Raw genomic sequence first — 16765 nt, forward strand, 5'->3', positions numbered from 1 at the left:
TGAAATGTGCTAATAAAAATCGTTATTTCAGTTCTGCTGAAGACATACAAATCTGGGATGGCTTAAAGGTGAGTCAATCATGAGAACATTTTCATTTTTGGGTGAACTAATCCTTTAAGCCTTTATTTCGGCAAAACATAAAGAAAGACGTTTGTTTGTAGTTGAGTTCACAATGGCAATTGAAAGCAAAGAAATGCTCTCATGAGGGGGTCTGTGTAGCTCAGCAAGTAAATATGCTGACTACCACACATGGAGTCGCGAGTTCGAATCCAGGGCGTGCTGAGTGAATACAGCCAGGTCTCCTAAGCAACTAAATTGGCCTGGTTGCTAGGGAGGGTAGAGTTACATTGGGTAACCTCCTCATGATCTCTATAATGTGGTTCGCTCTTTTTGTGGCGCGTGGTGAGTTGTGCGTGGATGCCGCAGAGAATAGCGTGAGCCTCCACAAATGCTACGTCTCCGCGGTAACAAACTCAACAAGCCACATGATAAGATGCATGGATTGATGGTCTCAGGCGTGGAAGCAACTAAGATTAATTCTCTTTTGAGGCGAGTCACTACGCCACCATGAGGCATTCCAAATTGGGGAGAAAATGGGAGGAAAAAAAACAGAAATGCTCTCATCCACTCTTCAGTCCACAAAAACCTGGTGTTGTGGGGTAACTTTAAGCAGCCAAGCAAATTTGGAAACTAAAATGTGAAATTAGTGAATCTAGAGCATGGTTGATTTAACATGCTCAGCTCCTCAGCCTAATGCATGCTTTGAATCTGTGTACAGAGAACAGCCCTTATGAAAGTCGAGAGTCCATGGCAAATTTGCTACAACATCGCCACCAATAATTTTCATATTCAAATGAGCTTTGTGGCAAACTTGCAGCAAATTGTCCATTGTTGTTAAAGGTTTCCAGCGAAGAGCTGCAAACTTCTGACAAACATTTGTGGCGAATCAAAAGCTCATTTAAGAGCGGCAAATTTGCGTCAAGATTAGATTATTTGTAACGGAAAGCTGCGCACATACCGTAAGTGCAACGAGTAGTGCGTGCATACCATTTATTTGTTTAATTTAATCACAGTCCTTGCGGTTTCATAATCGCACTACGTCATATCTCGGTTTAGATTTTATTTAGATTAATCATTCAGCCTTATTTATTTCTTAATCTGATCCTCGCACAAAGCAATCGAATGTCTTCTGAATATATGGACTATAGTAGACTATAGCGTAGGTACTACTTTTATAGTACTTATGTGGTGCTTGTTTTAAATTTTTAGAGCTCAACAGCATCAGCCCCCATTAATTTTCATGGAAAAGAGCTGTGTTAAAATTTAACCTAACATTTTGTGTTGCACGTAAGAAAGTCATTCAAGTTTGGAACGGGTGATGACAGAATTTCATTTATGGGTGAACTACTCTTTTAAATTTTGGAACATGGTTAGTAGGAATAATGTAGCAGAAGCTTTTATCCGAAGTGTCTTTAGACCTATTTGGACAGGATATGGGACCATGGATTAATCAAATAACTACTAGCTTCTCTGATATATTAATCGTGTGTAAATTAGTCATATCAGTAATTTTTTTGAATTTTTCAGACTACACATTTCAACTTTAGGTGAGGTTAATTATACAGTAGCTAGCCTAGCCAAGCTTATGCATCTCTCAATACAAAAATTACCCATAATGGTAATATTTAAAAACCTATGTTCTAAAAAGTAATCAACTTCCATCTCCACATTTTCTACAGACATTTCTGGATTAAGGCTTGTGGCATCTTTAGGTGAGGTTTATTATACAGTAGCTAGCATATGCATCTCCCAATACAAAAATTACCCTTAATTCTAATATTTAAAAACCTAATTTTTGCAAAAGTAATCAGTTTCAACATGACCACATCTTCCATCTCTACAATTTCAACAGACATTGCTGGATTAGGGCTTGAGGCAACTTTAGGAAAGGTTTAGTATACAGTAGCTAGCCTAGCCAACCTTTTGCTTCTCCCAATACAAAAATGACCCATAATCCTAATAATTAATTACCTAATTTCTGCAAAATAATCAACTCCCATCTTCACATTTTCTACAGACATTGCTGGATTAAGGCTTGTGGCAAATTTAGGGTAAAGCTTATTAAACATTGGCTAGCCTAGCGTATGAATCTCCCAATACAAAAGTGACCCATAATGCTGATATTTAAAAACCTAATTTTTGCAAAAATAAACAGTTTCAACATGACCACATCTTCCATCTCCACAATTTCAACAGACATTGCTGGATTAGGGCTTGAGGCAATTTTAGGAAAGGTTTAGTATACAGTAGCTAGCCTAGCCAATCTTATGCATCTCCCAATACAAAAATGACCCATAATGCTAATATTTAAAAACCTTATTTCTGCTAAAGTAATCAGTTTCAACATGACCACAACTTCCATCTCCACAGTTTCAACAGATATTGCTGGATTAAAGCTTGAGGCAAGGTTTATTATACAGTAGCTAGCCTAGCCAACCTTTTGCTTCTCCCAATACAAAAATGACCCATAATCCTAATATCTAATAACCTAATTTCTGCAAAGTAATCAACTTCCATCTCCACATTTTCTACAGACATTTCTGGATTAAGGCTTGTGGCATCTTTAGGTGAGGTTTACTATACAGTAGCTAGTATGTGCATCTCCCAATACAAAAATTACCCATAATGCTAATATTTATAAACCTAATTTCTGCTAAAGTAATCAGTTTCAAAATGACCACAACTTCCATCTACACAGTTTCAACAGATATTGCTGGATTAAGGCTTGTGGCAACTTTAGGAAAGGTTTATTAAGCTAGCCTAGCCAAACTTGCTTCTCCCAATACAAAAATGACCCATAATCCTAATATTTAATAACCTAATTTCTGCTAAGTAATCAACTCCCATCTCCACATTTTCTACAGACATTGCTGGATTAAGGCTTGTGGCAACTATAGGTAAGGTTTATTATACAGTAGCCTATCGTATAAATCTCCCAATACAAAAATGACCCATAATGCTAATATTAACCTAATGTCTGCTAAAGTAATGAGTTTCGACATGACGACAACATCTCCACAATTTCTACAGATATTTCGAGGATTAAGGTTTGTGGCAACTTTAGGTGAGGTTTATTATGCATTAGCTAGCCTAGCCAAGCTTATGCATCTCCCAATACAAAAATGACCCATAATGCTAATATTTAAAAACCTAATTTCGGCTAAAGTAATGAGTTTTGCCTTGATGACAACGCACCTCTCCACAATTACCACAGACATTGCTGGATTAAGGCTTGTGGCAACTTTAGGTGAGGTTTATTGTACAGTAGTCTAGCCAAATTTATGCATCTCCCAATACAAAAATCACCAATAATGCTAATATTTAAAAACCTAATTTTTGCTAAAGTAATGAGTTTCAACATGACCACATCTTCCATCTCCACAATTTCAACAGACATTGCTGGATTAAGGCTTGAGGCCACTTTAGGAAAGGTTTAGTATACAGTAGCTAGCCTAGCCAAGCTTATGCATCTCCCAATACAAAAATGACCCATAATCCTAATATTTAATTACCTAATTTCTGCAAAAGTAATCAACTCCCATCTTCACATTTTCTAAAGATATTGCTGGATTAAGGCTTGTGGCAAATTTAGGGTAAGGCTTATTAAACAGTAGCTAGCCTAGCATATGATTCTCCCAATACAAAAGTGACCCATAATGCTGATATTTAATAAACTAATGTCTGCTAAAGTAATGAGTTTCGACATGACGACAACACAATTTTATACAATTTCTACAGATATTTTGAGGATTAAGGTTTGTGGCAACTTTAGGTGAGGTTTATTATGCATTAGCTAGCCTAGCCAAGCTTATGCATCTCCCAATACAAAAATGACCCATGCTAATATTTAAAAACCTAATTTCGGCTAAAGAAATGAGTTTTGATATGATGACAATGCACCTCTCCACAATTTCCACAGACATTGCTGGATTAAGGCTTGTGGCAACATTAGGTGAGGTTTATTATACAGTAGCTAGCCTAGCCAAGTTTATGCATCTCCCAATACAAAAATGTCCCATAATGCTATTTTAAAACCTAATTTCTGCAAAAGTAATCAGTTTCAAAATGACCACAACTTCCATCTCCACAGTTTCATCAGATATTGCTGGATTAATGCTTGAGGCAACTTTAGGAAAGGTTTATTATACAGTAGCTAGCCTAGCCAATCTTTTGCTTCTTCCAATTCAAATATGACCCATAATCCTAATATTTAATAACCTAATTTTTGCTAAGTAATCAACTCCCATCTCCACATTTTCTACAGACATTACTGGATTAAGGCTTGTGGCAACTATAGGTAAGGCTTATTATAGCCTAGCGTATGAATCTCCCAATGCAAAAATGGCCTATAATGCTGATATTTAATAACCTAATGTATGCTAAAGTAATGAGTTTCGACATGATGACAGTGCACATCTCCACAATTTCTACAGTGATTGCTGGATTAAGGCTTGTGACAAATTTAGGTATGGCTTATTATACAGTAGTTAGCATATTGTATGCATCTCCCAATACAAAAATGACCCATAATGCTTATATTTAAAAACCTAATTTCTGCTTAAGTAATGAGTTTTATTTAAAGTAAAGGTTTAGTATACAGTAGCTAGCTTAGCCAAGCTTATGCATCTCCCAATACAAAAATTACCCTTAATCCTAATATTTAATTACCTAATTTCAGCAAAAGTAATAAACTCCCATCTCCTTTCTACAGACACTGCTGGATAAAGGTTTGTGGCAACTTTAGGCAAGGATTATTATACAGTTGCTACCCTAGCCAAGATTATGCATATCCCTATACAAAAACGTCAGATAATTCTAATATTTAATAAACTAATTTCTGCCAAAGTAATCAACTCCTATCTCTGTAATTTCTTCAGACATTGCTGGATTAAGGCTTGTGGCAACTTTGGGTAAGGTTTATTATACTAATCTAGCCAAGTTTATGCATCTCCCAATACAAAAATGACCCATAATGCTAATATTTAATAACCTAATTGCTGCTAAAGTAATCAGTTTTAACATGACAACAACACCCATCTCGTTGCTTATTCCGTGTGAATAGAGAATAAATTTAAAGACGTCCACACTAACAATTACTTTACTGACATATGTCTGAAAAAACGAATCCCATCTGAATAGGGCTTTACAGTACACTTATTACATATTACTCATTTATTAACCTGTAGAACCCAAGTGCCTTGTTTAAGGGTACAGTAGTGGTTGCTCATGGCTCGCTCCATATGAGTCTTGAACTAACAACCTTTTGTTTACCAATCCTGGGTTTTGGTCAGTATGGCATACTCACCCCATAATGTACACCTATAAATGGTCCAGACATGTTGTTGGAGCCCTACGTAAAAAGGAAAACAGGCTTCAATCACTAATGAGCTTCTCTGAGCTATGAGAGACAGCGAGAAGACATTTAGCTCCTCAATCTTACTAATGTCCTTAGTTTATCTGCTGCTCTCACCTCTCCACGTTAAGCCAAAACAAACAATTAGATGGCCATTAAGGGGCCATTGTTAATTGTAAATAATCCATCATTAATATTGATTAGCTGTGGCGAGCAGATCTGATTCACTCCCTACCTCCTAATGAGTGGGTCTTATTGGGCTAATTGCTTCAGGCTATTTCCATTCACACCGGGGAGGCTGCAGTGCGCTCTGGAGTGTGCCTTGAGTTTGTACTATTAACTAACGCAGGCTGAACTTCCATGATAAGATCAGACCCCACTCCAATTAGCTGTTTTACACAGAATCTGTTACAGTGTGGAATTGCCATCTCATTCTTTCTCATTCCAACCTATGCAAGAATGAAAGAATAGTTCATCCATAAATGAAGATTTCGTCACAGTGTTATATGTTTTGACACACAAAGTTTAAATATGTGCAAATACGATTTGGGGGCTGTGGCAGAAGGGACGATTCAGACTGATCTCCAAGTGAAATTTGAAACGGTATGTTGACATTTCTTTAGTTAAAATCGGTCTTTGCTTACCAAAATTCTAAATACTGCCCCCAGTGGCCAGAGCGGTAAGTGTTGTTAGGCATATGGGCACATGTGAGCTCCATTTTCCAGGTGAAAATATCCACGGTTGTTTTCTGCTAAACCAACACATTCTCACCCCGACTCGTCACATACGGACGCTTCGGGCAGTTTCGTCACATATTGACGCGCCGGGTATACCTATGGCGTCATTTTTCGACGCGCAGGGCAGTCCGATAGACTTCTATGTATCTCCGCGAACCGAGCGTGTAGCGTTGAAATGTCACGTCTCGGGTAAGCTCACGCCGCGAATGGGTCGAGAGTCGAGACCGCAATCAATAAAAATCAAAAGGAATAGGCTACAATGGCCCTCCAACTGATTTTTTATGTTTCGAAACCGGACGCGTCGTAAAATGACGCCAAAGGTACACCCGGCACGTCAATAAGCGACGCCAAGGGGTCCTGCTAAACAGGCTGTAATGCAGTGAAGAGGAATGCATATTTTATAAACTGAACCCCCCAACCCAAACCCCAAACCTAAACTTTACCATCAGAGGAGTTAAAATATAAGGTTAGAGAAAGACCAACCTCTGAATCGTGCTCATCACTGATTATGCAAACACGATTACTTACTGGTTTCACCATGAGATCCAAACTCGAGTCTCTCACGTTGCTAAAGCAATGGGATTCAGTCAAACCACAAGGGAAAGTAATCATGGTGGAGAAAATGAAAAAATGTCTGACATGCCATCTTCCCTTCTGATCATGGCGATTTTCAGTGTATAATAACATACATTTTGATCTGTTCATTACGCAAAGAAATATATATTGGAATATACCATATGCATAATTTCAACCACTTTTATGTTGTATGTCCTATTTGGAACTTCACAGTCCCTTTATTTTGGGGTGATCTGACTCTTTAAGGCTTTTAACTTAAAAATACATGTTGTCACTGTAATTAGACAGACTTCAAGAACTCTATAAACCTACACTGAATACACCTCCTTTTTCAGTGAATACATCATCATAAAGTGTTGCTTAAAGGTAGACCATGATGTCTGCAATTGGGAAAATTCTTGTTGAGATGATGGCAAAAGTTGTTTCATTTTCTCCCAACAAGTTAGTCTAAAGAACATGACATCTGTTTTATATATATGTGTATATATATATATATATATATATATATATATATATATATATATATATATATATATATATATATATATATATATATATATATATATATATATATATATATATATATATGTTTTTTAAAAATGTGGATAATATGTGGACATATGAGCTGGACATGTTCTTTACTGGTTTCGTGTCATTGGGTCATTAGGTCTGCAACCTTAATAAGTTGTAAGGTGGCATGGCTCTTTGATATATATTATATACATGGTACTGAAGGATCACCATGTACCATTGCATTTGCATAGTATTCTATATACTTCAAAGAATATCATGGCTGTCATGTCCATACATTGATACTTATTGTGATTCCAACAATTACAGAATATCAGCAGTGGAAATGTAACTAATCATAGCAGTATTAAGAGATAAAACAAGATTAAATTCAGGGTCAATGAAGACTAATCCAATCAGATTGGATCTTGCAAATAAATGCAAATGTTCCCAATCAAATATTCTTTACGAAGCCTTGCATTGTCATTAGAAACCTAAGAAAAGGAAGCAAAACTTGATATATAAATAATTCTGGTTCATGTACATTTTTGTTGTCTGTTTTGCAGGATAATTGCTGCTGGGCTCTCTGATTTATTTTCAAGTGGACATGTATGTCAGATTCATGAAGATCAATTGTCTTCTGCGCTCTCTCTCTCTATCTCTCTCACACACACACACACAAACACATGCACACACACACACACACACACACACACACACACACACACACACACACACACACACACACACACACACAGTCTTCATGGAGCCTCCACAAATTAAATTCCTTTATAACAATGATGTCACCAAGCGGAGGTCACTTATGGAGCAAATGCTTGTAAATCCAAAAGGCTGTATAGTGTATTAAACAGGGATAGCAATGGAATTACAGTACGCACAAGCAGGGGGGAGATTTACCCCACTTTAGGGATTAGACATTTTGGTCTGTGATAATACATAAGCCATGTATCACTGCAGAGTATTACAGGTATAGGGCTGTATCATAGGATCAATAGGATCTTTATTACCCTAATTTACATGCAGAACAAGGAATATTCCGGGTTCAATACAAGTTCAGCTCAATAAACAGCATTTGTAAAATAAAAAAATACATTTGACTCATCCATTGTTTATTTGAAGAAAAAACAATAACAAACAAACTGGGTGCCAGTAAATAAATTCAAAGGATGAACTACAGTCTAAAACTGGAATACAAAGATAATACATTAATTACCAACTTAAGCCTTCCTCAGCCAAATAACAAAAGACAATTCATCTGTGTTCACTTCCGCAGTTAATTCAGGATGGAATTCAAAGACTTTAGTCATTAATCTTACAGTTCATACAAAATATTTTATATTAATTATATTCATGTTGTTTAGCCAGAGGGGAACTGGCCCCCACTGTGAGCCTGGTTTCCCCCAAGGTTATTTTTCACCATTAACCAACATCTAATGGAGTTTTGGGTTTTTTGCCACAGTCGCCTTTATCCTGCTCACTGGGGGTCTAAATACATTTCATTTATTATTTTATTTATCTGCACTATTATAACTCAAAGACATTATATTACAGCTTAATTTTCTTTTATATCGTCATTTTCTGTAAAGCTGCTTTGAAATTATGTGTGTTGTCAAAAGCCCTATATAAATAAAAATATATTGACTTACATTGGAAGCAAATGGGGCCAGTCCGTAAACATTAAAATACTCGCTGTTTCAAAAGTATAGTCACAAGACATTAACAATATGCAAGTGAACATGATTTTAGAGTGATAAAATCACTTACTAGCCTTTTGAGTGTAACGTTAAAGCCAATTTTACATTATTGTTGTCATGATGGCGTAACGCTTTTAAATCCTGTAATCCGGGTATAAGCAATTTTATCATACTAAAATCATGTTAATAATTCTTCCATTGTAAGTGCCTTACTGCAACTGCAAAATATATATATATATATATATATATATATATATATATATATATATATATATATATATATATATATATATATATATATATATTATATAATACAATAATTCCAAATATCAAACAAAGTAACATTTATTTTTAAAGACACTGTATGACACTGTTAGGTACTTCAAAGAATAACATGTCATTATCAAGGTATGGTCATTAAAGGAATATTCCGGGTTCAATACAAGTTAAGCTCAGAATAAGTGTGTCGAAGTGGCTTACATTGGCTTACACTGACACCTAGTGGCCTGGATACTGCTTCATTCAAACACAGTGGTATTTAGTTACCAATGCCATTGTAGATATTCACTATGCACAGTAAACCAGGATAAATTTAACCTGATACTGAAAGTTTCAGTTATTGAGATTAGTATTCAGCTGGATGCTAACATAGCAGCCCCCATGAGGCACCCTTGCACCATGTAGAATAAAAGAGCTTTTATAAGGTTACAGATATGACTGAACTCTTCATCTCACTTAAGTGGTTCAAAATGACTATTCATTTTGTCAAATAATTTAAATGAGGGTAAAAAGCGACGATTTAAACAAATAATAACACAGGTTTTAACTGAATTATTCAAGTAAGTGCGTTTATAAAATTACAAGCTTCACATTTCTGCCTTAAAACCCTCCAAAAATTGGCCCATTCTCTTCCATTGTAAGTGCCTCACTCTCACTCTAACTTCGACTTCTGCTTTTTTTATAAAGAAAAGGAGGGACAAATAATTTTTTGTATCTATCAACATTATACCACAAATGCTGTCGAATGAGCTTAACTTGTATTGTACCCAGAATATTCCTTTAAACATATCATTATGGTTTTTCCAATTTACATTTTTATGTTCATATCATATTCACCACATCATGCCACATCAGTTTTGTGCTCCCACATAAGGATGTGTGTTATTCTGCGGGAAAGCAATATAAATCCCATTCAACATTTCACCTGCTGTGAATTCACAGTATGTTGTTTTGTTGGGCTGTGTACATGCTGAGTTGAAGGTATTGAGTTTAGCTTAATGGATTTAAAAGAATAATAATTCTTTGACATATTGGAATATGTTAACATGCATAAACAAAACAAGTCAAAGAAGTCACTGAAATAATCCTCTCTATCCAATCATAGCAAACTATACTAATCTGCATTTATGGTGCACTCATTATCCATTATCTCCCATATTATGAAATAGCTTATAACCTGTCTAGTGTTTTATCTCACCAGGCAGGTGATTAACTCCAGCGTTATTAACACGATCCAACCACCATAGATTCACCACAGGATGCTTCTTCTACAAAGTGCACCCCTAATTTTTTTTAATTGTTTTAAAGTGCCTTTATTTTCCTTTCGACAGACATTAGCCTCACAGCGTTAGCCACAATTCGAATACTTGGCACACTAGGACACCAAAATGGTCAATCAGTGCAGGTAATATTGGTCAGGGCAGTTGATTTAGTCTCCGTGCAATCTTCCAATCAGCATGACCCTCATACAAATCTGTCGATAATTGCTGAGACCAACCATTTAAGGAGCGTAATTCTATCATTTTAATAGTCTTGATGCTCAACAGGTACACAGATCTGGGCACTATGTGCTGTATTTCCCAAAAGTCACACCCTATGCCGAGCTGCACTGAATAATTGAAGTGGTTTGTGTACACTCATTCATCTGAAGTGCTCTCTCATAAGTATATCTCCAGAGATGGGTTTGAGTGGGAAAAGGTGGCACTGTTACTACGTTAATGAGAAGCTCTTTCCTGTATCCTAAATAGACTCCATGAAGATTACACAACCTGACATTATGTGGTTTTTACAGCGATTTATCAAATCAAACCCAGAGTTGAGTTCAACTGATTGGCGTAATAGGTGTGCGTGTATACAATGTTTGCATTGTAAACATTTTTATGTATTGCATACGATATTTAGATTTTTATGTTAAATGAAATAGCTGACGAGAACTGCTGTAATATGGGGAAAATGAATCTGTCACATGGTAAAAGCTAGCCAAATTAGAGCAGATCCCAACATGGACAGGTTGTGTGACATGGCCTTATCCTTAAAAACAAAACAAAACAAAAACCATGAAGAAATCTATGCATTGAAGTAAGTTCTGGTCACCATTCACTTGCATTTTGAGGACCTACAGAGCTGAGATACTCTTCTAAAAATCTTTGTTCATGTTCAGCAGAAGAAAGAAAGTCATACACATCAGAGACAGCATGAGGGTGCGTAAATTATGATTTAAAATTTTTGGGTGAACTATTCCTTTAACCTTTCCCTGAGCAATCTCCGGGGCGTGGGATCTGGTCCCATCTGTTCCAGGAGAATCTGTTTCACTCCTGGCCGTTATTGGTTCTAATGGTGCTATCAGCTAAGCCGCTAAACCAAATTACTGCTTAAAAAGGGAGGCCACCCCAGCTAATCATGGCAGCCTAACCTGATTTGGCTGTGATGAAGAGATGGGATAAAGATCAGTTAATGCAGGGAGAATGATCTCACAAATACAAAAAACTCAATTCATTTCTCCAGGAGGGCAATCTGTCCGATTCAGCGCTAATGGAGTGGAGTTTCATTAGACTCAAGGCGTGCTGCTCTCTTATCATCCTGATGACAAATAATATCAAATAAAGTTGATCTTCATTAACAAGGTGCTCATTAAAGCACCTTGAATTTGTGCAGAATTAACACAAAATCTGTTAATTTACTGATCTGGACACTTTAAGAAACATGCTAATGGTAGTAGGGCATGCTATGCTGGAAACATGTGACCATTACTATTATATAAAGCAAGTATCAATATTACTATTGCTCATACTTTGAGTCGGGGATTTAAACAAACCCCAAGCGATAACAATTCAACTTTGGCGCATAGCTTGTCCGTAGCTTTGCTGAGAAGAGTTATGACTAGGATTTTCACTGGTGATAAAATTGGTGGAGTGATCAATAGATTTATCTAGAGAGCAGAATATCACACAGAGTTGGTGAAAAGTGCCTTTCAAAGCAAGTCAGTCCACTCGGCGGCCATCTTGGGAATGCTCCCTGGCAGCTATTTTCTATGGATTCAAGCGCCATAAACGTACAGCCCCTATCTACTTGAATGGGGAATAACCAAAATCTCCAGTTGGTTTAAGATGACGACCAAATCAGCAGTAAACTGACAACAATGGTATCATAAATAGTGCTACTTTAGTTCAGATCATGCTAAAATACACTATTTTTCAGGCTAGTCCAGCTAATGTGCATGCGCGTTCTCGAGTTAACTGATAGGCGATGTCTGTGTCTAAAATGTAATTGGCTCTTTTACTTGTGAAACAGGACTTCCTTTTCTTTTAATTTATTTTCTTTTGATTTTAGTTTCGCTTTAGATACTAGATACTTTATTGTGTCCTCAATAACGCTCAAATCAACTTCAGCAGCGCAAAGTACAGACTTCAAACCAATCTCTGACTGAGTGACTGATATCTCCTCTTTTTCTTTTCGAATTAGGACTTAAAGGAACAGTACGCTCAAAAAGGAAAATGCTGTCATAATTTCCTTATACAAATTGTGTTCTGTGAAACACAAATGGAGATACTTCTAATCTGCTCTCTTCAATGAGTGTGCCTACTTGCACAAACTTACAAGTTGACAAAGCGTAAGGTCATGTAAACGCTTAAACGCTTTTACATTTCCATGGTAATGTCATAAACAGATTAAGACTAAACTGGCTGGCACACATAGATTTTTGCCCATTACCCAGATTTTGCATTGCATGTAAATACCTTAACATATCGGCTCAGCCAATGTGCACAAGTGTTGTGCACATGTCTGTTTACCTTTGTATGTCAAAAGCAGATAACATTTCAAATCTTATGTAAATGTGGCTTTCTTGCATTGTCTGATTTTTTGAATAAGCTGATTTCTGTATTTATCAGCATATTGGTGAGCATGTAAATGTGTTTGATGAAAGTGGATGGGGACCAGGGGCTTGCAACATCCCAACATCCAAAAAGCACTTTAAAACCATCATTAAAGTTATCCATAAGACTTGTCCACCACATTCCAAGTCCTCTGAAGACATGGTTTTGTTGTCTGAGGAACAGACTGAATTTTAAGTTGTTGTTTACTGAAAATCTTGCTAGACAGCCATGGTCACCATTCGCATTCACTTTAATTATATGGAAAAGAGCAGCTCGGACCTTTTGCTGAAAGAAAGTAAGCCATATGGCATGCGGTTGAGTAAATAATGACAGAATTTTAAATTTGGGGTGAACTATTCTTTTAAAGTCAAGTTCTTAACACTTAACCCCACCATCTGTTAATAGGTCTGGTTCGACTGTGAGTGCACACGTGTCTGTTCACCTGAGGGTATAAATTCATTTAGTCGCTCGCTCTAATCTGCAGCCCCGCAGTATGAGTGAGTTGTGTATGAGGCCTCGGGGCTGAAAAGTAGGTCTGGGCTAACAGAGCCGGGCCAGGCCTTACAGACGGACATTAGGCCAAACCGAAGTTCAAATCCTATTAGTTTCAGTTGGGAATCAGATTATCGTCGTCGAGAATCACTCGTCTGGCAACTAGGGTCTAATTTACGCCAATCAACGGCAATTATTGAGGGGAAGGGGACCGTCTATTAGGGAGGCTCATCCACTTAGGCTAATGAATGGGGCAGATTCAATCTCTTACTGAAGAGACGTATTTTGGAGCTGCAGCTGGGGGCAAATGTACTGCGCTGAAGGGGCACCAGTGTTATCTGACAATGTGTATGTGTGCGCTTGTGTGTGAGGACATAGATGGACTATAGTCTTATTCGAAGGAGGGGTTATGATTATTTGTATAGTGTGTTTACTGTTGATGGCAGCTGTGTGGATGGAATGTTTCAGCATAGTATATTTGCAGTGCACTCTGATCGATATGTGACAAACTGCGTTATTCACTTTGTCAATGTACTGTCAAACGGATCATTTATTGAGACAGAGATGGTTGCTGGTGTCCACATCCCTAGTGAAATGGTGTGTGACTTCACCAAAAGCAAAGTTTGGAAAAAGGGTTGATTAGATAATTTTATTGTTATCTAAGTGCAATGGAGCTTTAAATCACCTGGCACACACAACAGTAGTACACAGTCGCACAATGGAGTAACAAAACGCAGCTGATTAGAAAGGACAGCATAGATGAAAATGCAGCTCTATATTTTGACTTGGTCGGAATTGGTAAATTGGTTATATGAGGGTTTGTTGTGACCTCTTGCGGTTGTAGTCTGTAAGTGCGCTCCTATATACAATTACATTTCTTACAAATTGATTAGTATTGTATAATTGCTGAATAGCTTTTTTTTTCTTTAAGAAAAGGGATTAGCAGTTATTTGGATTACGCAATAGCTACAACCACGTTGACAATGGCTTTTAGACGTTGTCAGACTGTATTGTAGGTTATACTCCATGACGCAAGATGTCAGCCGTAAAATACCATAATGAATACACAAAAGCAAGTAAATAAGTGGAACATAAAGGGTGAGTTTGTCCTTTCGAAAACTCAAGTGGAACATAGATGCTCTGTTATCTAGCAAATCCACTCTTGATTTTTCGACAGCAGTTCAACAAATGCGCCACAAGAGGAGGGCCTTCATTTATAGACCAGTTGTTAAAGGAATATTCCGGGTTAATCTCAATAGACAGCATGCGTGGAACAATATTGATTACCACACACACACACACACACACACACACACACACACACACACACACACACACACACACACACACCACACACACACACACACACAAAAAACTCTTTTTTGACATATTGAGGCAAATGAGCAGGGCCGGCCCTGGCCAATTTGCTGCCCTAGGCAAGATTTCACCTGGTGCCCCTGGAATCACAGACAATTCCACCACTGATCATTGTGTTCATACACTCAAACAGAAACAAACTGCGCAGCTTTGTCTTGTTTTTCTTTATTTTGAAAATATTTTGGAAACAAACACACACACACACACACACACAACTAAATTATAAATATAATATAAATCAATTTATATTATAAGATTATTCATGGAAAAAAATACAGAAACAAAAAGATACACAAAAAATAAATAACTATACACAAACTGGAATGCAGAATGTAGCAAATGTTCTACAGCCTTACTCTCCTTGCCTTTCTAGCAGCAAAGTCATCTATGATATCATCATAAGACAGCTGTTGGGAGACCACATGATTTATGCTAATGACTGAAAGTCCACTGAGACGTTCTTGAGCCATTGTAGATCTCAGGTAGTTTTTAATCAGTTTGAGCTTAGAGAAGCTCCTTTCAGCAGCAGCGACGGTAACAGGTAGAGTGGCAGAGATTCTCAGAGCGACCCACATATGGGGTAAATTTCCGTCAGCTTCTTCTTGTGCAGGAAAGTCAGGAGCTCAATGTTTGTCATGTTTTTTGATGGCAGATGTGGAAAGTTTTGCATTTCCAATACAAGTTCCCTGCCATCAATATCTGTCTGTCCATCATGACTTAAAGCTGTGCTCAGGGTCTGACAGTGCTCTACCAACTCTTCTTTGGACATGTGGGGAAAGTTGAGGAGCACTCCAAATTTAACAACAATAATATCTTAATAAAAACCTAAAGTAATATTGACAAACTATATATCATTTAAAACCTCATGTTTGTTTTCATGCCAAGAGTTCAAAAGATAACACCAATTCAATTTTATGAGGAAAAAAAGGTCTGAAAATGTTTTAAATATAAAGAAAGATATTATGGATTCTCGATTTGTGATGTGGTTGCGAGCTATAACGCAAATATGTGCTCTTTTTATGCATTTATTAGAGGTTGAATTCAAATCAAATACTAAATACTACAATTAAACACACAAACAGCAAGAATAATTACAACTGGTATTCATGCACAAAACTGTATTGAGCACTTCTCTAGCATACATACAGTAGTTACATTTTCAAAAAATTTATTTTGAAAGTGTTTGTTTTCCAGTAACAGTTAGATGGTTACAGCAATGTCCTACTAACTACACATTACTAATTTAGCCAATTCAAATAAAAATACCATAAAATAGTGCACAAGTTCAACTAACTGTCATGATAAGCTATTTCAAATTAGCAAACGTTACTAGCATCGATCGTTGAACTAACTGCAAACTTATGCATAATGCAGACATAGATAAACAGATACATCACATTCATTACCTCTATCTTTATCCCGTTTTCTTCCTCTTCTCTTCTATAATATATATATATATATATATATATATATATATATGAAGATATATATATATATATATATATATATATATATATATATTTTTTTAATCTGTAGTATTAAAGTTGTATTGTTAAAAAAAAAAAAAAAAAACTCCTTTGGACGCTCAGGCGCCCCAAGGGGTGGGCGGCACCCCTAGCATTTGCCTATTCCGCCTATGCCACGGGCCGGCCCTGCAAATGAGGCACTTACAATGGAAGTAAATGGGGCCAATCTGAACATGTTAAAACAAAACCCTGTTCAAAAGTGTTTCAAAAGCCACAAAACATAAACAATATGCATGTTAACATGATTTCAGTGTGAAAAAATCTC

The sequence above is a fragment of the Xyrauchen texanus genome, chromosome 19 (genome assembly GCF_025860055.1).
Source record: "Xyrauchen texanus isolate HMW12.3.18 chromosome 19, RBS_HiC_50CHRs, whole genome shotgun sequence".
NCBI lineage: Eukaryota > Metazoa > Chordata > Actinopteri > Cypriniformes > Catostomidae > Xyrauchen > Xyrauchen texanus.